The 24,364-nt window shown below is 40.2% G+C and overlaps 1 protein-coding gene across 1 annotated transcript in view; it reads left to right on the forward strand.

The window, feature by feature from the left end:
• The window catches only part of PPM1L (protein phosphatase, Mg2+/Mn2+ dependent 1L), a 325,087-nt gene that overhangs the window by 135,119 nt on the left and 165,604 nt on the right, over positions 1–24,364 (forward strand). The window lies entirely within an intron of this gene.

The following is a 24,364-nucleotide window of genomic DNA, read 5'->3' on the forward strand; positions in this document are numbered from 1 at the left end:
GTTCCAAAAGGTCTTTAAATTCATTATACATTAAAAAAAATCATGCCATTATATTAATTAAAAGCCACATGCTCTGGCGCAGGCCATAGTATCTACTAACAAATCATTAACTGATGATGTCATAGTGGCCTCAGTTCAGTTCAGTTCAGTTCAGTCACTCAGTCATGTCCAACTCTTTGTGACCCCATGAATCGCAGCACACCAGGCTTCCCTGTCTATCACCAACTCCCGGAGTGTACTCAAACTCATGCCCATAGAGTCGGTGGTGCCATCCAGCCATCTCATCCTCTCTCGTCCCCTTCTCCTCCTTCCCCCAATCCCTCCCAGCATCAGGGTCTTTTCCAATGTGTCAACTCTTCGCATGAGGTGGCCAAAGTATTGAAGTTTCAGCTTCAGCATCAGGCCTTCCAATGAACACCAGGCCAATACAGACAGACATGGTGGTGGACACATACAGAACACTGCTGGGTCTTCACAGTAATTCATGAACTGTGACATTTTTGTGTCATTTCCATGTTTTGGCAGGTAATGGTAGCTTTACAACCATTGAATCTAAAGGCTTAAGGTTATAATTTGTTGTCTGAAGCTGATAATTAGACTTCCTGAGGTCCTCCCACAGAAGACAGGCATTTACACTCAGTTTATGAAAACAGAATAACAAATTATTATTTAAATTTATATTTGTAATATTTCATTTAAACAAGTGTTGTAGTATGGTTTTCAGTTCAATTCAGTCGCTCAGTCGTGTCCGACTCTTTGCGACCCCATGAATTGCAGCATGCCAGTCCTCCCTGTCCGTCACCAACTCCCGGAGGTTTTAGTTCTCGGCAAATCTTGTAATAATAATAATAATCATAATCATAAAAGTGAAGGCAGGTATGTTAAAGAGTAGTTATTTTTAAATCTCAGTATATGAGTGGGACTTGCCTACTCATGTTGAGCACATCTTTGTAATTTCTCAGAAATTAAATAGCTTGATCCTTTGATTGAATCCAGAGCTGGAAATTTAAATAAGTAACTTAAGAGTAATTGGTTTGAAATCCAAAGATCTATTCTGGGATGCTTTAGAAATTCTATCCCATTTTACCTCAGCTTTAAATATATATATTTAAAAATATATTTATATGTAAATATCGAGGCTTCAGTTTCAAAGTCTGCTGTTACAATTCTCTAAACTGTTTTCTTATAATTGACACTGTTCTTATTCTTTTTTGGATTTGAGCTTGAATGGGAGGAGAAAGTGGTTTGAAAGAATCAAGAAAGTATTTATCAGTGGGGTCTAAAAAACCAAAACAGAAAGAGGTTGAAGGGACACATCTGATATATTCCAGAAGAGCAAAAGTACAAAGGTGATATGTTATCGTAAAAGCCTTCATACACATGAAGTGTTATGATTTTAGCCTTTGAGGATTAGTTGTTCTTCACCTCTGCTAAGGGCAAAATAAAAGGAAATGATTTTAAAACTGAAATACAAAGAGGTTAAGGTTAGACAAGGAATCCTTTAGAAATACTTGTTTGTTAAACTAAGTACCTCAACCATTTAAACAAGACTAAGAATACCAGTAATTCTGCCCTATTAATATGACTAAACTGTAGAATCTTGAATCTTCCTGGATAGCTTTTAAATCGATGTGGGATGATTCGGTATGTCTCAAAGGGTTGTTAGTCCTGCAGTTTCCCAGTCTGGATTTTACTGATTGCATCCCCATAGTATAGTTTATCATGTTCTTCTATTCTCTTTGTATTTTCTGCAAGTTGACAGTTGACTCTATAGGCTTAATGGTTTAAAATTTTCTTCCCTCCCCGCAGGATTGCATTATAGATTGTGTTATGTTCTTATATCAGGTGGAACAAGCTGTCTGCTTTTCTTTCTTTTTATTGAAATATAGTTGATTTATAATGTTGTCTTCGGAAGCCCACGTGACTCAGTGGTAAAGAATCCACCTGCCCATGCAGGGGACATGAGTTTGATCTCTGGGATGGGAAGATCCCTTGGAGATGGCAACCCACTCCAGTATTCTTGCTTGGGAAGTCTTATGGACAGAGGAGCCTGGCAAGTCTACACACAGCCCATGGCGTCGCCAAAGAGTTGGACATGACTTAGCGACTAAAGAGCAACATATACTTCTTACAGTATTAATTTCCCAGTCCTTGGGGATCTGTGTTCTCATTCCTTATCTGGGTGGGCTAATGGAAAGTAGTGGAATTATCGAGTGACTTTCTAGGTGAGGCCATGAGAGACAATTGTTTCCTCCTGGTTCTCTTCCTTTCTTGTGACCTGTGCCTTGTGACCCTGAATCTACCATATTAGGGAAATCACATGGAAGGACTCCGTGGAGTTTGAAGGGATGCCAGAAGAGCCCCAGCTGTTCCAGCAGCTCGCTGGTTGAGTTTTTCCAGTTTTGATGACATACAGACAGAAGAGCGGGTAAGCTTTTCAGAGGATTTCAGCCCCCAGCCTTTAAGCCGGCCTGGCAGATGTTGAGTGGAGCAGAAATAAACTGTCTTGGTTGTGCCCTGTACAGATTGCAGATTCATGAACAAAATAAACATTGCTATTGTTTGAAGCCACTTTGGGTTTATTATATAGCATTATGTATCCAGAACTCTGGCTATTATAGCTATTCAAACTAGAACACCCGAGCTTTAACTCTTAGCATAGAATCATGTTTTCAGATTCTTAAAAGACAGAGTTATTGATATGCAAGGAACTTACTGATCTACTTTTTCCCTTTTGCATTTTATAGGTTAAGAGAGTGGTACTTGTTTTGTCTTTCGTAGACCAAACTTGGCTGGAATAACATTATAGAGCTTTATAAAATATCAAGACTATCTTCAATATTGAGATGTTAAAAATAGTAGTTTTCTGGATATTTGTAGCAGCTTTACACCTCATTCCATTATGGCCATGATAAAATGTTGCTTGGCAGTGTCCTGTGTATGTATCTCTAAATGTAAATTCATGCCCTCTATTAAGACTCTAACACATCTTTCAAAAAACAAGATGAAAACTCTTCTTTTGGGTTGCATGTCCCACTTAACAGAGTAGAATTTAAAGGGAGTTTTGGCTCATTTTATTTAATTTCTGAAAGTTACTGAGGATTTTCTGTGTGCCAGGCACTACGCTTAGTGCCTCTAGGACTTCTTATCCAGTCATCATAACAATCTTATGAGGTAGATTTTATTACTTGCACTCCATTTTACAAGTGAGGAACACATGTAAGATAAGTAAAACTTGCTCAGGTCACATTAGCTATCAGCTGGGATTTGAACCTAGGGCTGTATGTGTCTTTAGGGTCAGTGTATTTGTAAACCCCCATGCTCTACAGCCAGAATGGCTATGCGTGATGCTTCAGCATCTTAGCTTACTTCTTTCTCTTCCTTGTTCAGAATTACCGTTAAGGCCCCTATATCCAATGACTGCACACACACACACACTCTAGCCCTTTTCATACATTTCCCTTTCAGAATAAAAAATACACTTTTACACCTTCTCCCATGTGCCACAAGCCATGGTCTTGCTATGTTTTAAGCGGCTCCATATTCTTAGGAAAAGTGTGAGAACATAAACTGTGTGGGAATCTTGATGGCCTCTGTGGCAGCTGTGTCCAGCTGTTCTTTGAATCAAGTCTGCTTTGTGTAGGAAGTGCACAAGTTGTATACAAATGATGCAAAAATAATTTATCCTTCATAATGACACTAATTGTTAAGTATTTCAGGTAGGAGATTTCTACCTCTAATACTTCAAATTTGAGTGACCTGTGACAGTAGTTTGAGGATTTGAGGGCATGTATGGATGTGAGAGTTGGACTGTGAAGAAAGCTGAGCGCCGAAAAATTGATGCTTTTGAACTGTGGTGTTGGAGAAGACTCTTGAGAGTCCCTTGGACTGCAAGGAGATCCAACCAGTCCATCCTAAAGGAGATCAGTCCTGGGTGTTCATTGGAAGGACTGATGCTGAAGCTGAAACTCCAATACTTTGGCCACCTGATGCAAAGAACTGACTCATTAGAGAAGACCCTGATGCTGGGAGGGATTGGGGGCAGGAGGAGAAGGGGATGACAGAGGATGAGATGGCTGGATGGTATCACCGATTCGATGGGCATGAGTTTGAGTACACTCCGGGAGTTGGTGATGGACAGGGAGGCCTGGCGTGCTGTGATTCATGGGGTCGCAAAGAGTCGGACACAACTGAGCGACTGATCTGAACTGAACTGAGGGAAGGACATGGAGACTATTGTTTTGTGTGTTTTTTGTGTGTGCTCTCTCCCCGCCACACTTGTTGTGTGGAATGATGTCAGCAAACTATGCTGACATAGAGTTAAGAAGAGAGAAGAAAGAAAAGTATATTGATCCTGATTACTTTAGTGTTTTTTTTTTTTAATAGTATGTACATCATGCTTAGCTTCCTCAGCATAGATGATTTATAGGAGAAAATTGGCAAATAAGATGTTAGAAAAAATTCATCTCTGTTGTTCATTTGCTCAGCCATATCCAACTATTTGCAACCCCACGGACTGAACCACGCCAGGCTTCCCTGTCCTTCACTGTCTCCCGAAATTTGCTCAAACTCATGTCCTTTGAGTCAGTGATGCCATCCAATCATCTCATCCTCTGTCGCCTCCTTCTTCTCCTGCCCTCAATCTTTTCCAACATCAGCGTCCTTGCCAAAACCCGAATCTCCTCTCTGAAAGAGCCCCTGTACATTACTGCAGACACTGTGCTATTATGTATGTCAGCACCACTGAATTTTATACTTAGAGGAATTGATTTCCTAGCAAACAACAAGCCCCTGGAAGCTCAGCACTTCTAAATACTCAGCAGCGAATTGCCAGAAGTCCTTTTCACAAAAATGCTTCATGAAGGTGTAGCTACAATGGCCAAAATTGTCTTATTGGGAGATGGGTGTATCCCATTTTCCCTAATGATGCAGAAGGTAATGAAAAATGACTTTGTGTTTTTGTCTTCAAACAGCAAACTTGAGCCTAGCAAGTGACAAAAAGTCGTTGCTTTTTTTATATCCTTTGAGAATGACTCCTGCACCTAGACAACCATAGGCTGAAGACCCCTAACTACAAAGGAAAAGGAAAAATCTACTAATTAGCTTTAGGAAAAGGGACATCACCACATTCTAGAGAGTCTAGGTTTGCAAGAATCCCACAAAGGACAAAATTTTGCTGTATTTTTTCAGTCTATTATTTGCTCTGGTGTTTCACTGCAGAGACCTAGATTTGACATGAATAATCCTCTAAGGGCTCTTTTTTATGAGCCATGTGTGTCGTAAGTATAAATCTATCTTCAAAGTCAGATCGGTTGGGAAAATTCACAATTTAAAATTTCTTTTTGGATAGCTTAATTTTCAGCAGAGGACCTTCCCCATTTCCACCAGGCTGGAGAGAAATTTGACCTTTGTCAGTTTTTGAGTTCTTCCCAACTCTGAGTTCACGGCAAGCTGGAGATGGCAGTGATTTCTGCTGAGATGCCTCTTACCTCAGTGTGCACTTCCTCTTCAGCTCTGGCAGTTCTGTGACTTTCTGGTTATGCCTGGCTCATGGAAATTATTTTGTATTTTGAGTCTAGGCACCCAGTGCCTACCATCTTCTCTCCAGAGGTCACAGCTTACATTGGCCCCCCTGGATTGCATGTAGCTGAGTTAGATCAGATGTGCACTAGCATATGCAAACAAAACCATTTCCTATCTTTACTAAGAATTTGGGGCCAGAGGTCTAGCAAGGAGCCATGAAAGGAAAGTTCCAGGCTGGGGTCTGTATTAGTCTGTGCAGGATGCTGTAACAGAATACAGTGGATTAGGTAGCTTAAACTAGAAACATCAGTTTCTCACAGTTCTGGGAAGTCCATGATCAAGGTCCTGGCAGATTTAGTTGCTGGTGAAAGCCCTTTTCTGGGTTTACAGACAACCACCCTCTTGATTTGTCCTTATGTGGTAGAGGGAGCAAGATGTCAGCGTGAGTTGATTCTCTGCCATCTTATGAGGGCACTAATTCCATCATGAGGGCTCCACCCTCATGACCTCACCTAAATCTAATTACCTTCTGAGGGCCCCACTTCCAAACGCTGTGGGGGTTAGAGCTTCAACATGTAAATTTTGGGGGCACACAGACATTTAGTCCAGAATAGGCCCCTTTTCAGATTGTCTTGAAGAACCTACAGATGTTTTCATTGGAGAAATGGATGAACCTAGGAGAAGCCTCTCTCTTTAGTGTGTAGATACTTTTTAAAAATATCAGGTTCATACTGTATAGTACAGGAGACTATATTCAACATCTTGTAATAACCTAAAATGGAAAAGATATGAAAGAATATATATGTGTGTGCATATATATCATGCAAATGTATATATATATATACATTCATATGTATGTGTGTGTATATACATACATACATATATATATATTTATTCTTTCAGATATATACCCCCACACACATATATATTCTTTTAGATTCTTTTCCATTTTAGGTTATTACAATCTGATGGGCTACAGTTCATAGGGTCAAAAAGAGTTGAATACAACTGGGTGACTGAACACCCACACACTCAAACATGCAACTGAACCACTTTGCTGTACATCTGAAACTAACACAATATTGTCAATCAACTAACTTCAATTACAAAAAAAAAAAAAAAAGTACAAATCCCAGCCCCTGCCGTTCTCAGGAAAAAAATCAGGTCCAGAACAGGGAAAGCACAGGTGATTGTTTCTGCCATAATGTGGCACATCTCTGCACATTCAGGTCAATAGGATCCATGCTCAGTGCTAACAAACACATTTGACCACATTTTATTTATTTATGCCAGGTGGAGGAATTCCCCTGTGGTTAAAGCCTCCGCAGGAACCACCACCACTAAGCTCTGACTTTTATTCAATTCAGAACCTGAATCATTAGCGACTGAAGGACTAGTTCCACTTTGCTCAAGGATAGTGGGGGCACCCTGTGTGTGAGGGGAACTATTTGCCTTTTATGTTTTGGACGTGGCAAAGGAGGAGAAGGCAAACAGAAAGGTATTTTCATATTAAAAGAGTTTGGATGGTTATATCCAGCCACAGCTCTAACTAATGAACATTCCATGTATATGACCCCTACTGCGTGCTTCTGAAAAAGTAGTGTTACCTCTCCTTTTTCACTCTGTATTCGAGGTTGCCAAGCCTTTTGGGGGAAATATTTTGTGCAGCTTTTAATTTGATTTTCAGCTGGAGTACCCAAATTCTGAAGCTGAGCAGTTCCATCTGGAGAATGACTGAATCCTCTCTAGACTGTATATTGGGGAACTGGGCCCTTTCATTTCTAGGTCATAATTAAGGGAAATAGGTCTATCTCAGCTGGGTGGGACTGTCACGTTCAAAAGGGGAGCTCTCCTTTGAGGACCCCTCCCCTGTTCCTGTCGTTGTGAATGCTCATTATGTTTCTGTTTGCTTACTGGCTCTATGTAGGATACTGGCAGGCAAGGGAAAGCAAAGGGGACCAGGGAGGAGAGAATTTTTGCCCCAAGAATCATATAAATTAGTTGGACAATGTATACACATGAAAATGTTTGGTAACAATTCTGGTTGCTTGTGATTAAAAGCCAGGATGAACTGGAAGAGAGTAAGTTTCTGTTGTTTTTTAGTCGCTACATCATGTCCGACTCTTTGTGACCCCACGGACTGTAGCCCACCAGGCTCCTCTGTCTGTAGGATTCTTCAGACAAGAATACTGGAGGGGGTTGCCATGTCCTTCTCCAGGGGAGCTTCCCGACCGAGGGATCAAACCCATGTCTCCTGCATTGGCAGGTGGATTCTTTACCACTGAGCCACCAGGGGAGACCATGTTTCTGTTGAATATGGTTCATCAAGTCAGAATCCCATGGAATTCTTATTGAAACAGACTCCAGTGTCCTACCCCCAGAGTTTCCGATTAGGTGGTAGGCCTGGGGTGGGGCCTGCTGACTTGGATTTCTAAGTTCCCGGCTGGTGCTGATGCTACTGATCTGAAGATCATGATGCTAACTGCTGCTCTCAGAGGTCAGGGAGAAGAGAGGTGACACAAAGGTGTGATTGATGTGTACTGAGATGGTCCATCCCCCCAAGTACTGCAGTTACCACACTTCTCTTTTCTGGCCTCATTTTAAGAGGACAGCTTGTAGCACTCTAAAATATCCACTTTTGATATCATAAGCAGGGAGCCTGCTTTTTCCTATAATTAGGGAATTCTGCACAAGGAGAGGAAATTTATGCCATATTCTTGGCAACAGTAGAAGGAGAGAAATAGTATTCTTGGTTTTGTTTAGCTGTTGTTATTCTTTTACTTTCTCTTACTTTCAGCATTCACCCCTACATTCCCTAAAGTACATTAAGAATTTTTTTCTGCAGCCAAATGCAAATAGGAAACACATGTTTTTGGATTCACACCCAATTAAGTTAAAATTAGGAAAATGGAGAGGAGAAAAAATAAAAAATTATGTAGGGTGAAGAGTTCAGAAAACAAGCTTCTTTGGAAAGGCTTGTTTGGTACTTTTTGAGAACACTTGCTGATTGAGTATATATATTTTTGAAGGAGAAATGCAATAACAGCCTCTGGAAGGGGGTTTGCCATAATGTTTTACTGCAGCAAAGTGGAGGTTTCATTGCTATTAAGTTAGCAGTAGATATGATTCTGCTCCCAAATATGTATTCCTACTATTTTGTATTACTTGGGAAAGAGCATTCTGCAGTTTCTTTTCTGCAGTGGTTTTTTGTTGTTTTTTTTTTTTAACAGTAGGGAATCTTAAATGTACTTGAATCATTACTTAGATGTGTCCGAAGTTTCTATTAAATACCAATACAGAGAGAATAAGACGTTTCCTACAGTTTCTCTGTCCTCTGCTGAAACCAGTTCTTAATCTGACAGCAGTTTAAGGTTGATCTGGTGAAATTGATTCTGGGCATTGTTGATATTGAGCCAGAAAACATTACCACAGGTCCTTGTACGGTCAGGCTCCTCAAGATGGTTGGTCTCTTGTTCTCTGTACATTCCGCTGCTTGACCAGTGCCTGCTTCACTGATACCCTGATACATGGCTGACCTTCCTATGGACTTGCCCCAGACCCCAGCTGATGAGCATGCTTATCAAAGGGACAGTGAGAGGCATGCCCCTCTGCTGGTTTCTCCGGTGACTCAGGAGCCCACCTGACATCAATTCCCCTATAACTATAACTGGTAACTCCCCTTCCCGCTCCGGGAGCCCGGACTGCTGACCAGTCCTGCGCGCTGTTAGCCGCACACGGTGGTGTGTTGCATCAGGACCTGCTTCAGACATGTACGCTCCCCCCATCCATATTCAGCCATTAATGTCTCTGCTGGGGACCCCGGGCTTGCTCTGCAGTCTTGAAGCTGGGCAAGCGCAGCCCTGTAGGTCTGCGGAGGGGAGCCCGACAGCCCTCCTCCCCTCCAACCCAGTTTGCAGCTCTATCCCTTTCCTCCGTTATCTTCCAATGATACACATTCACCTCCCTAGATATAGTGATACCAGGATTTGGGGATATAGTGAAACTTGGTGTGTATTTCATAGGACGGTAGTTCTTTGTTTTTCTTTATGGTAATTTTTCAAATGTTTGCTAGCATGTGATTCTTAATATAGAGAGTAGCTTGTTGGGTTTTTTTTTTTTTTTTCCTACTTTCTCAGCCATTTAAAAAATACCACTCTCTCTAAGGTAATGGTTTTCTTTATCTTGAAGCATACCAATGCATACATCTAATTAGGCACTAAGGAAGACTGTGCTGTTTTTTCTGCAAAGATTTTTAACTACAGGATTGAGCAGTAACCTTTTGGATATAAAGATGTGTGTTACATTATGTTTATTACTTTTGTTCTATTTTTCCTTTAAGAAGATTGAGGACCTGGTTCCAGGAGAGGGCCACATTTCTTTTAAATGTTTCCTTCCAATTTTTTTTTTTCGTGAGAATAAATCATTACTGTCAATTTCTAGAAACCGAGTTACCAGTTTTTCCTTAATTTGACAAGAGCAGAGGAACAGAAGGTTAGGGGAGGACAGTTGAGATTTGTACATAATTCTGTTCTTGACCTGTGTCTTTTCAGAATAATTTTAAGACCTTCCTTCCCTTCTTTTTTAAGATCCAAGAATCCCCCAGTGTCATATGACTCATTCACCTCCAGTTTTCATTCTCTTTTAACAGTAGAGTTTTAGTGATTTCAGAGTCTAGTTCCATTTTGAACTATTCTCTTAAGTGGCTTTTTTTGGTTGTTTTAACAGTCTTCCTTTTTCAGAGCTCTTCAGTGTTTTCATGCTGTGGTATACATCCAATGATCTCACTCTTGTAATTTTTGTCTTTTCGCCCAAGATGCTTCTTGAACCAGTCAAGTAAATAGTATACTTTTGATATCATTAATCTTTGAGCAGAGGGAAGAAGAAATATAATCTGTCTCATGTGCATGGTTGAATAGCAGTTGAAAATTTGATCTTAATCTTAATTCCCCAAGATAGATAAGTAAGGCTTTTGCTGCTAAATTGATATATTGCCTCTATGATTATTTTTAAGAGTAGACATCATTCCAAAGGACCAGGAATATCTTATTTCTGGATTCTCTGGAACCTTTCCCAGTCTACCACATCTGGCCTGGAGTAAGTACTTAGTTGAAGTTTGAATGAATGAATGAGTGAACAAACAAAGGAACATGGAAAGCTTTAACAAAAAATATGCATATTTTAGTCATGGGTTCAAGATGGTTACTAAACTGTAGTATAAAAAAGGGTAGAACTTTTGGCTTGCCTAAGGATGTAAAAATATATTTATTAGACTTTGTTTTTTAGAGCAGTTTCATATTTACAGCAAAATTAAGTAAAAAGTACAGAAATTTTCCATGTACTCCCTGTCTCTACACATTCATGGCTCTGTTGTCATCAACATCGCCCACCAGGGTGATATATTTGTTGCAATTAATGAACCTACAGTGACACATCATCACTCAGAGTCCATAGTTTGCAGTAGGGTTTGCTCCTCAGTGTTGTATATTCTGTGGGTTTGGACAAATGTGTAATGTGTAATTAAATACGTCCACCATAGTAATATTGTACAAAGGAGTTTCATGTCCTAAAACCCCTCTGTGCTCTGCCTTTTCATCCCTCCCCCCACCCTCACCCCTGACAACCACTCATCTTTGTGCTGTCTTCAGAGTTTCACCTTTTCCAGAATGTCATATGGTTGGAATCTTTTTCAGATTGGCTTCTTGCACTTAGTAATGTACATTGAAGGTTCCTCCATGTCTTTTCATGGCTTGGTAGCTCTTCTCTTTTTAGTGCTGAATACTATTCCATTGTCAGAATGTACCATAGCTTATTTATTTATTTACTTACTGAAGGACATCTTGGTTGCTCCCAAGTTTTGGTGATTATGAATAAAGCTACTATAGCTGTCCATATGCACATTTTTGTCTGGATATAATTTTCAACTCCTTTGGGTAAATACAAAGTAGCATAATTGTTGGATTGTGTGGTAAAAGTATATTTAGTTTTGTAAGACATTGCCTGTCTTTCAAAATGACGGTATGATTTTGCATTCCCACCAGCAGTGAATGAGAATTCTGTTGTTTCGCATACTCACCAGTATTTATCTGGTGTTGTCATTGTCCCAGATATGGCTATTCCAGTTGGTATGTAGCAGTATCTTGTTTTTAAATTTGCATTTCCCTGAGGACATATGAATGCAGCATGTTTTATATACTTATTTGCCATCTATATATCTCTTTGTGAGGTGTCTACTAAGGTCTTTAGCCCATTTTTAGTCAGATTGTCTGTTTTCTTATTGTTTAATTTTACGAGTTCCTTGTATATTTTTAGTAAAGTCTTTTATCAGATATATCTTTTTGCTGTTCTCCCAGTCTGTGGCTTGTGTTTTCATTCCCTTGAGCTTGCTTCATCTTAATTTGATTAATTTTTGCACACATGGCATTGTCACTTTGTATCAAGTATTTGTATTAATTTCTTAGGGTAGCCACACAGAGTAACCCAAACTGTGAGTGGCTTTACAGGACAGAAATTTCTCTGAGTCCTGAAAGCTACTAGTCTGAAGTCAAGATGTTGGCAGGACCCCGGTCTCTAGAAGCTCTAGTAAAGAATTTTTCTTTTTCCCTTCTACCTTCTGCTGGTTAAGCAGCATTCTTGGTGTTCCCTGGCTTGCAACTGTATCACCACAGTCCCTGCCTTTGTCATCACATGGGGTTCTCCTGGTGCCCCAGTCTGAGCCTGTATCCAATTTTCTCTTCTTATGAGAACATCAGTCATTGGATTAGGGCCTACCTCCATGCACTGTGACCTCATGTTCACAGATATCAGGGGTGTTAACACTTGAACAGATCTCTTTTAGGGGCTCATAGTTCTATCCATACAGATATAAAAGTGTATATATGAAAAGTTCCTGTCTCTTGCTATCCTCAGGTTACCCATTTGCCCTCCTCAAAGGTTACCAATGTTATTTTAGTTTATTTTAAATAGCTGCAACTCGTCTAAAAATGATATTGGGGGGAAAGTCTCATTTTCTCCTTGAAGAGTCAGTCTTTTTCTTCATCTGTTTCATTCATCAAAACTTCCTGATTTTAGTCATCACATTTATCCCATGTCCTCGGCTGGGTTCACCGATGAGAAGAAAAGATGAAATGTTCAAGTACAAACTAAATATAGTGAACCTATATTAATCATGGAGTGAAACATATTCTGTATCCATGTGACTCCCTCATTAAATGTCAGACATGGTATGGGTAGCACTTAATCACTCACTTGCTGGCACAAAGTGGATTGTTGCTCGTTTTAAATACTAGTAACGTTAAATCCTACAGCATTTGGTTATGGGATTTCTTATTTAGATATGTGTGGTTAAATAGTTTTGAAATGAATTTGGTGCTATTATATAGTAAAATGGTGCTGTTAAAATAAGGTACAGCTCTATTAGATGAAATTTATGAAGGACAGTTCTGTTCATTCATACATAATAAAATATGTGTTAATATCCTATACCTTCTAAAATAGAAACTATATATACTAAAACTGTATAATGCTGCATAGTAGCATATAAAATGATCTGCAGAGTTCGGCAGTAAGCAATCAATGTGTCTAACTTTGTTTAGCCTACAGTTGCTCATAAAGTTATTTTTTAAAAAAATTACACCTCTCATTGCTATTATTTTCCAGAATATGTTTGGAGAAATAAAGGTTTAAAAGCAGAAGGCAGAGTTAAAACATTGAGTCAGACGCCAGGCACTAAGTTAGGGCAGAAAGGTAGAACTTTTCTCCTGCCTGCCTCTAATAGGAGGAGACTGTGTTCTTTTTCCTGCCACAGGAACCACTGCCTTGTTGTCTGAGAGGTTGTGAGAGGATGGAGGATGGGAGAAAGAGCCTGGCTTTGGAGATTAGACAGATCTGGTGTGAATCCCAACACTGCCATGTACTAGTTATGTGAAAAGTGAAAGTTGCTCAGTTATGTCCAACTCTTTGTGACCAGGTGGACTGTAGCCCACCAGGCTCCTCTGTCCATGGAATTCTCCAGACAGAAATACTGGAGTGGATAGATATTCCTTTCTCCAGGGGATCTTCCCAACCCAGGGATTGAACCTGGGTCTCCTGCATTGCAGGCAAATTTATTACCATCTGAGCCACTATGGAAGTTGGTTCTACTAGTTATGCGACCTTAGATAAATGGCTGCATTTTTATTTGTCTATATAGGGGGAAGACATAGTTCCTATCTCTAAAGAATTTATCATCTAATGGGAAGATGAGATTAGAAGAACTGTGGTCATAAAACAAGAATAAGATTATTGCTTTAAGAGATACACAGTGGTTGGGGAGGTTTGTTTTATTTTTATTTTAAAATTTCAAGTTAGTTATTCTTTTGGCTGCACGACATGAGGAATTTCCCTGACCAGAGATTGAATCCATGTCGCCTGCATTGGAAACTTGGAGTCTTAACCACAGTCCTGGGGTGTATTTTAAAGGAGGCAGAAGCCAACCAACTGTGGACGATCTGGAAAAGCTTCATGGAGAAGCTGGCATTTAGGTAGACAGGTCTGTATGAGTTAGTAAAGTAAGACTGACATTTGGAGACATAATCGTGGGGAGGACATTCTGGGCAGAGCAAAGGTTTGGTGATGGGAATGAAAGGACATTTAAGGAGTAGCAAGTGGCCTTATTTCTCCAGGGACGTTAGCTTAAGCAGTCATTTTGCTCTGTGGCCTGTGTGCTGTAGGACCTTGGTGGTATAGATTGTTTCAGCAGGACTGTTGGTAGCTTTTGAGTAGACTAATGCATTTAATACTTACTATGGTACCATTACCAAGTAAACAACTTTGTACATGAAGAAAATTTAGTTTTCAGTGGATGCTCTTAAAAGTTTGGTCTCTCTACTAAAGTGCCCATACTCATAATAGGATTTATTGTTAACCTTGGAAAATTTACTGTGCTGATATGCCAAATCCCATGGAGGGAGGTTTAGTGTAAGCACTGCCCAAGCTTACAGGACCTCAGAACCCTTTGTTCCCTGAGTTTGTATTAACATCTCCCCAAGATGTTCTCTTCCAGTCATCAGGGACAGTGTGGAGCTTTGTCAAAAGATGGAATATTACTCGGCCATAAAAAGGAACACATTTGAGTTAGTTCTAATGAGGTGGATGAACCTAGAGCCTATTATACAGAGCAAAGTAAGTCAGAAAGAGAAAGACAAATATCATATATTAATGTATATATGTATGGAATCGAGAGAGATGGTACCAATGATCCTATGTATAGGGCAGCAAAGGAGACACAGACATAAAGAACAGACTTGTGAACTCAGTGGGAGGAGAGGGTGGTATGATTTGAGAGAATCACATTGAAACATATACATTACCATATGTAAAATAGATAGCCAGTGGAAGTTTGATGTATGAAGCAGGGCACCCAAAACTGGTGCTCTGTGACAACCAGGATGGATGGAGTGGGGAGGGAAGAGGTTGGGGGGTTCAGGGGGGAGGGGACACATGTATGCCTATGGATGATTCATGTTGATCTATGGCAAAAACCATCACAATATTGTAAGGTAATTATCTGCCAATTAAATGAAATTTTTAAGAAAGCAGATGCTTTGCTTACCATTTCCCTTACTTGCATCCTCTCCAGCATATCAGACTTTGAGCAGGGTAGGGGTGGGACAGGTGCTCAGAGGGCCAGGAGCAATGTGGGCTCCCTGGCCACCCTCATATCTTTTGTCCATGCCTCCAGTCTCCCACTCCCTATCTCTACCCCTTCTCTGACCCAACCTAAGGTATGATAAATTATTCTTCAGTTGCATGAACAGTAAGGGCTCCCTCTCCTAATCCCTAATTGCTAAAATTTTATAATAAAAACCTTACTAAAAAGTTGGGGGGAGTTCCCTATGTGCATGCATGCTATAGCACTTCAGTTAATGTCAGACTCTTTGTGACCCCATGGACTGTAGCCTGCCAGGCTCCTCTGTACATGGGATTCTCCAGGCAAGCCTACTGGAGTGGGTTGCCATGCCCTCCCTGCAGGGGATCTTCCAGACCCAGAGATCGAACCTGCATTGGCAGGCAGGTTCTTTACCACTAGCGTCACCTGGGAAGCCTGGCAGTCCTAGGATTTCAGGGTTTCGTCCTTGGGGCCTGGGTTTCAATCCCTGGTTTGGGACTTAAGATCCATAAGCAGCATGGTGTGGTCCAAAAAACATTTGTGAAGAAAAATATAAATATATACATGTAAGCAAAGGCCAAGTAGGTTATTGATCACCTCTAGATTAGTAGTGCTGTGTTCTTAGTCGCTCAGTCATGTCTGACTCTTTGTGACCCCAAGGACTGTAGTCCACCAGGCTCCTCTGTCCACGGGGATTCTCTAGGCAGGAATACTAGAGTGGGTCACCATGCCCTCCTCCAGGGGACCTTCCCAACCTGGGATTGAACCCAGGTCTCCTGCATTGCAGGACGATTCTTGACTGCCTGAGCCACCAGGAAGTAGTGGATCATTGGAATAACACCCTCTTCCAAAAACACAAGAGACAGCTCTACACACGGACATCACCAGATGGTCAGTACTGAAATCAGATTGATTCTATTCTTTGCAACCAAAGATGGAGAAGCTCTATACAGTCAGCAAAAACAAGACTGGGAGCTGACTGTGGCCCAGATCATGAAGTCTTTATTACAAAATTCAGACTTAAATTGAAGGAAGTAGGGAAAACCACTAGACCATTCAGGTATGACCTAAATTAAATCCCTTATGATTATACAGTGGAAGTGACAAGTAGATTCAAGGGATTAGATCTGACAGACAGAGAGCCTAAAGAACTATGGATGGAGGCTTGTAACACTGTACAGGAGGCAGTGATCAAAACCATCCCCAAGAAGAAGAAATGCAAAAAGGCAAAATGGCTGTCTGAGGAGCCCTTACAAATAGCTGAGAAAAGAAAAGAAGTGAAAGGCAAAGGCGAAAAGGAAGGATATATCCATCTGAATGCAGAGTCTCAAAGAGTAGCCAGGAGAGAAAGAAGCCTTTCTAAGTGATCAGTGCAAAGAAATATAGGGAAAAAATGCAATGGGAAAGACTCTCTTCAAGAAAATGAGAGATACCAAGGGAACATTTCATGCAAAGATGGGCCCAATAAAGGACAGAAATGGTATGGACCTAACAGAAGCAGAAGATATTAAGAAGAGATGGCAGGAATACACACCAGAACTATACAAAACAGATCTTTGTGACCCAGATAACCATGATGGTGTGATATCTCACCTAGAGCCAGACATCCTAGAATGCAAAGTCAAGTGGGCCTTAGGAAGCATCACTGCAAACAAAGTTATTGGAGATGATAGAATTCCAGCTGAGCTATTTCAAATCCTAAAAGACGATGCTGTGAAAGTGCTACACTCAATATGCCAGCAAATTTGGAAAAATCAGAAGTGGCCACAGGACTGGAAAAGGTCAGTTTTCATTCCAATGCCAAAGAAAAGTAATGCCAAAGAATGTTCAAACTGTCGCACAATTACACTCATCTCACACACTAAAAGAATGCTCAAAATTCTCCAAGCCAGGCTTCAAAAGTCTGTGAATTGAGAACTTCCAGATGTTCAAGCTGTGTTTAGAAAAGGCAGAGGAACAAGAGATAGAATTGTCAACATGTGTTGGATGATACAAAAAGCAAGAGAGTTCCAGAAAAAATCTACTTCTGCTTCATTGACTATGCTAAAGCCTTTGACTATGTATATCACAACACACTGTGGTAAATTCTTCAACAGATGGGAATAGCAGACCACCTTACTTGCCTCCTGAGAAGTCTGTATGCAGGCCAAGAAGCAACAGTTACAACTAGACATGAACAACAGACTGATTCCAGATTGGGAAAGGAGTACGTCAAGGCTGTATGTTGTCACTTATTTATGTGTGACACTTACTTTGCTTACGTAACTTATATGCAGAATACATCATGTGAAATGCTGGACTGGATGAAACACAAGCTGGAATCAAGATTGCTGGGAAAAATATCTATAGCCTCAAATACGCAGATGACACCACCCTTATGGCAGAAAGTGAAGAGGAACTAAAGAGCCTCTTGATGAAAGTGAAAGAGGAGAGTGAACAAGCCAGCTTAAAACTCAGCATTCAAAAAACTAAGATCATGGCTTCCAGTCCCATTGCTTCATGGTAAATAGATGGGGAAAAAATGGAAGCAGTGACAGACTTTATTTTGGGGTGGCTCCAAGGTCACCGCAGATGGTGACAGCCATGAAATTAAAAGACGCTTGCTCCTTGGAAGAAAAGCTATGACCAACCTAGACAGCATATTAAAAAGCAGAGACATTACTTTGCTGACAAAGGTCCGTCTAGTCAAAGCTATGGTTTTTCCAGTAGTCATGTACGGATGAGAGTTGGACCATAAAGAAAGCTGAATGCTGAAGAATTGATGCTTTTGAACTGTGGTGTTGGAGAAGACTTTTGAGAACCCCTTGGACAGCAAGGAAATCAGTCTCGAATATTCATTATAAGGATTGATGCTGAAGCCGAAGCTCCAGTACTTTGGCCACCTGATTTGAAGAGCCAACTCATTAGAACAGACCGTGATGCTGGCAAGTATTGAAGGCAGGAGGAGGAGGACAACAAGGATGAGATGGTTGGATGGCATCACTGACTCGATGGACATGAATTTGCAAAATCTCCAGGATATGGTGATGGACAGGGAAGCCTAGCATGCTGCAGTCCATGAGTTCACGAAGAATCAGACACGACTGAGAGACTGAGCTGATCGGAACAGAGTGTAAGATGCCTGAACTGGGTCTTCCCAGGTGGCGCTAGTGGTAAAGAACCCACCTGTCTAATCAGTAGACGTTAGAGACGGGAGTTCCATCCCTAGGTTGGGAAGCTCCCTTGGAGTAGGAAATGGCAACCCAATGCAGTATTCTTGCCTGGAAAATCCTATGGACAGAGTAGTTTGGTGGGCTATAGTCTGTAGGGTTGCAAAGAGTTGGACATGGCATGCCTGGACTGTTATTATGTGATGGAAATATATTTTAGAATTTATAAGTTTATTTCTAAGCCTAATTAACTGCTTTATGAATATTTGGTTGTCGTTATTTAGTCACTAAGTCATGTCTTTTGCAACCCCTTGGGCTATAGCCTGCCAGGCTCCTCTGTCCATGGGATTCTCCAGGCAATTATACCAGAGTGGGTTGCCGTTTCCTTCTCTAGGGGATCTTCCCAATCCAGGGATTGAACCCGAGTCTCCTGGATTGCAGGTAGATCCTTTACCAGGAAAATCTCATTAATATTTTAAACTGACATTAAATGTATCTTCAAACCAAGTAATGCAATGTGTAGAAAACTCTCTGCTGCAGATTGTAAGTAAAGTGAATTTATAATTTGGCTCAGAATGATCAAGGATCTGCTCAGCAACTTATATTACTTCTCTTGGAATGTTTCTTTCAAGTTTTTAGCACTTTTTAAGGAGATTAGAGAAGGAAATGGCAACCCACTCCAGTACGCTTGCCTGGAAAATCCCATGCACGGAGGAGCCTGTTAGGTTACAGTCCATGTGGTCGCAAAGAGTTGGACACCACTGAGAAACTTCACTTTCACTTTCAAGGAGATTAGAAAGAAGATAAAATTCAGATTTTTTACCATATATCTTCATTTCTGGAAACAGGGGAGATTACAATTAGATTCCTGAAATTTATTGATAATAGGACAATAAATATCAGTCATTTCAGTAGAAATCAAAATTTTTTTTGCTGTATCACTATATATATTTTTTTAATCTAAGTTTTTGGTATTTTGAAAAAGATCCTCATAATTTTTTCTTAATATTTTTCAGGTAAAACTGTGTAATAATATAATATATAATGTATAAAGCTATAAAATATGTGTATATATATAATCAATGCATGTAAAATATCACAGCAGATCAAAGAAGGCTGTGTTCAGTAATTCACAGAAGCAAGATATCTTCACTTCCTGACCATGTATCTCAAAATATATTGCACTTGCTTTCTTATCATCATCAACATGCATATACTTCTTGTTGCCTCTCTTTCTTGCAATGGATAAAACTTTTCTCTATATAGAAGGCAGGAAACCAATACAGGAAAATGCCTAAAGCAATGTGTATAAGTTGCCAAAAGGGATACCTCCAGGGATGTTTCTAAAAGCATCATAAATAGCATATAGTGCATTCGCCTTCTCTCTTGCTGAGCTATTGAAATAGCTCACTCAGCACTTTTGTTAAATAATATCCCTGGGACATGAACCAAATAGCATTTCCTCTTCAGTCTTATCTGTCATTTTCCTGATTCCAAAATCAGTCTCCAGATGTCAAAATATGAAGGTGAAAGTGGATGAAATTGTTTTTATTTATAGAGCTTCCTATATCAAACTGATGGACCAAGATTATCCCCTGTTGTCCATACCCCAATCAATTGGTCAATGATCCCAAAGTAAAGGCTTGGCCCTATGAGTGTCTAAGTTATCTTTAACCTTCAGTGTAGTTTAAGATAATGTACCAGACTTGAAGGACATTTTGGCTGAGTTATGTAATTTGTTTTGTATATTTTGCCGAAGTAAAGTAATGATGTAAAAATGAAGTAAAAAATGATGGACCTTGTAGCATGCACTTCTAGCACTGATAGAAACACTACACTGAAATTCTATTGCTATTTTAATATCTCCAGTATTGCAAGGAAAATTTAGATTGCTTTCTGTTTCTGTTGCAAGTACGTATAAGTGTGCCTTTAAAGTGTGGGAGATACATGAAAATGCGCTTTGAAACACTAAAGTGCTATGTAAGTATTGGGTGTTACACTGGGTCCATGGAGCTTGACTCACCTGTTCTGTATGCATTTTAGATTTTCATATGTACAAGTTTTGTAATAAGGTACTAAGGGAAAATGGCTCATGTAATCTTCTGAATTCTTATATGTCCAAAAACTTGGGAATGAATAGACTCCATTAGAGAAGAAGGACCCATAAATATAACTCAGGTGAATTGCTTCAGTTTTCAGGTCAGAAACAAAGACCTGAAGAGGTGAGGTATTTTGCCCAAGATTGCAAAGCCAGTTAGTGGTGGAGCTGAGATAGGAACCATCTAATCCCCAGATCCCTGGCTTATTACTCATTTTTCAGTTCAGTAGATATAGAATCTTGTTTAGCAACAAGGCAAACGACCACAAAGGACGTTGGCTTTGCCCATTTTGTTAGTGTACCTTTTTTCTTTTTGTATAAAAAGTATACATGCCCGTCAGTCCAGTCTACCTGCATTGTGGAGACCTGGGGTCAATCCTTGGGTTGGGGAAGATCCCTTGGAGGAGGGCATGACAACCCACTCCAGTGTTCTTGCCTGGAGAATCCCATGGACAGAGGAGCCTGGTGGGCTGCAGTCCATGGGGTTGCAGAGAGTTGGACAGGACTGCGTGACTAAGCACATAGACACCAGTGGTTAGGACTCACCTCCCAATGCAGGGCAGAGATTTGATCCCTTGTCAGGGGACTAAGGTCCCAATGCCGTGGAATGTGGCCAGAAATTAAATAAATAAATGAAAGTGTTTGTACCATTAAAAACAGTCAAAAATATATATATACTCAATGAGAAATCTGCATTCAGGAGATTTGATTTTCCCATAACCAGGCATTATGATCAATTCAGAAACATGGATCTAATGATTTCGAAATTCTAGATTACTATGATATTGTAATTCACTTTATAAGACCTTGTTAACTTATTATTACCTATTTTTATTCCTTTTTGCCAAACTACATGTCTTTTTTTTTTTCTCCTGTGTCTTTTATTATCCTGTGCCGTGGGGAGTAAAGTCAATTTTCGTAGCTTCTATCTGATGTTACATTCACGTTATTGCTTAAGAACAGGGGTTAGATGTGTCTTGGGACCTTACTGTGTACAGCCTCACTCTGAACTTTGTCCTCACTTTGGTGAGCCTGGTGGGAAAAGTTCTTAAGTTGTCAGTTTTGAAGACCTGCCAGAATTTCCGCAGTGCTACTCTTCACCTACAGCTTTCATTTGGGTCCTCACTGTGCCTTCTGAACTTGTTTTGTGGCCAGTGGGAATAATAGTCGTCTATTCTGTACCTTAGAACGTGACACTCATAGAGTTTCTGAGACATTTATAGAAGAGCGCTTTGTTTGGGGTTCTTGATCCTTTGAGTATGTCGTCTCAGTAAGGACATCAGGAGTGTCACCCAAACCCCTACTATCTATTAAGGAAGAGGCAGAGGGGGAGGAAGGGGAGAAAATGCTTTATAAACGGACAAATGTCGTTTAACAACAGCGTAAGATGGTCTAATATTGTTAGCAGGACCCTCCTCCACCAACCAAAATTTTTAAAAATAATTTTATTTGCTTATTTTATTTTGGCTGTGCTGGGTCTTCATTGCTGTGGGGGCTTTTCTCTAGTTGCTGCGAGTGGGGTCTGCTCTCTAGTTGGCGATGCACTGTCATCGCAGTGACTTCTCTTGTGGAGCAGGAGCTCCCGGGCTTCAGTCGTTATGGCTCATGGGCTCAATAGTTACAGCTCCCAGGCTCTAGAGCACAGGCTCAGTAGTTAGGGAACACGGGCTCAGTTGCTCTGCCACACATGGGATCCTCCTGGAGCAGGGATTGAACCCGTGTCTCCTGCATTGGCCTTGCCAGGCGGACTCTTCGGCACTCAGCCAACGGGGAAGCCCCAGCCAAGTTTTTTATCGGCTGTCTTAGTACCAAGATGTTGCTCCTCTCTGCTTTTGTCCTCTCCAATCTTCACTAATGTCTGCCTTCCTAGAGTCCCCTCTCCAATGCTGCTTTTTCTTTTAAGCGTCTCTGATTCACCTCTCCCCACCATGTTACATTGAGTATCATAATTATTACTACTATTAATTTTTAATTTAGTCCAGAGCTAGACTGAAAGTTCCTTGAGGGATTTTAGGAAACTTCTAGAGGAGAGCTTTGCACGTTATAGGTTGTTTGTAACATTTATTAGATTGATTTGGGGAGAAAAATGCATTTTTAGTATTTTTTTCCCTCAATTCCTTCCTTATAATTTTACTTTGAGTTATTTAACTAGAATTAAACAATAGTATGAGGGTCTTCCCTGGTGGTGCAGTGGTAAAGAATCCACTGGCCAGTGCAGGAGATGCAAGAGACATGGGTTCAATCCCTAGGTCAGGAAGATCCCCTGGAGTAGGAAATGGCTACTCACTCCAGTGTTCTTGCCTGGAAAATTCCATGGACAGAGGAGCCTGGTGGGCTACAGTCCATGGGGTTGAAAAGAGTCAGACGTGACTGAGAGACTGAGCTTGCACGCACACATACAAATAATAGTTTGTGGGAAAAAACTTTAACTTCCAATGCCTTTCAGTATATTAACTGGAATTTTAGAAGCTGAAAGAAAGTAGTATTTTAGAGGATTATAGTTTATTTTATAAATCAATTCAGCTGTACATCTTTTTAATTAAAACTTAAATTTTATTTTCCATTTGTGTTTTTCTTTGTTCTCTAGTGATTGTATTTAAGTATTCAAAGTTAACTGAATTTTGGGCAAATAATGTCTCAAATTACATTTATTTTTTAAAGGGAGTTTACTTCCATTTACTCATAGCAAATCAATTCTTAGGATAGAAATATGTCATCTTAAAGACTGATGACATGTTCGAGATTATAACCTTCCTAGCCCCTTTAAAAAGTAAGTATAGGAGCCATTGTGAGCAATGATGCCTCACATTTCATTTTCCACTACCAAAGTGTTTTAAAATGACAAAAGTCACTCTTTACAATATTATGGTCAAAAATGGAAAGATATTTATTGGCTGAGAGCATTGTGTTTCTGATAGCTTTGCCTGGAGTTATGATGGAAATTTTGACACAATCATAATTCAAGTTGACATTAATGGGAATTATTATGGTCTTGTCTAGCCTTATTAGAAGGTCATTTGGAAATTTTATTTAGATAACCAGATGGTCCCATGACCAAGTAGAAATAGTGCTTTATTTTTTGTGTTTTTACTGTTGGGTGCTCACAGTGAGTGTAGCTTTATGAACACCCTTCCTTTGACTGTTAACACCTCTTACAGCTGGGTTGATTACTACCCTAGTCACAATGAATGGCTGACATTTCTCATATTACTGACTTTTGTAGGGCTTCATCATCAGATGATGCCTCTGACGTCTCTGACTAGATAGTGCCTTTTTGCTTTTCTTAGTCTCCTGACCCCCAACCCCTCCATGAACCTCTACAGTGGAGACAGCCTTTACCTTTATTCCTAATAATGAAGGAGTGTGGAACTGGGCAAAGAGACCAAGAGAGCTCAGTGCTGGCATTGGCTCTGACAGCTAATGGGCTTTAAAGCTTTGAGCAAATGACTTCTCCTCTGCAGACTTCATCTTCCCGATTCATAATATGTGGGTTATATTAGGTGATCTCAAAGATCCCTCCTTCTATAATTCATCAAAATTCATCTGCCAGAATGACGGTGTGATAATTAGCAAGACTGATAGCTGGGTACAGGGAAATGGCAGTTCGAAAAGCTCCAGTCTGCACTATCCCTGGTGAACATTCATGTTTGCATATTTTAATAACAATATTCTCAGCATCCCACCTCCACCCAATCACTCACTTAGCAAGAACCTTTCTCCCCCTTAACATTTTACAACTGTGTAATTTAATGAGCTCCATTAATACCAACAAAATGGAGTAACAGTGCTATTTTAATATACCTTTTAGTATTACTTCTAGGATTTGAGATACCGAATGAAAGATTTTTAGCTTTGACTTTTCAGGAAGAAAAAAATCACCTGTCTTTACTTAATGGAGGAAAAAAAGATCTCCAATAAAGAATCTTGCCTCAGAATTGTTATTCCATT

Source organism: Dama dama, chromosome 19 (assembly GCF_033118175.1).
Source record: "Dama dama isolate Ldn47 chromosome 19, ASM3311817v1, whole genome shotgun sequence".
NCBI lineage: Eukaryota > Metazoa > Chordata > Mammalia > Artiodactyla > Cervidae > Dama > Dama dama.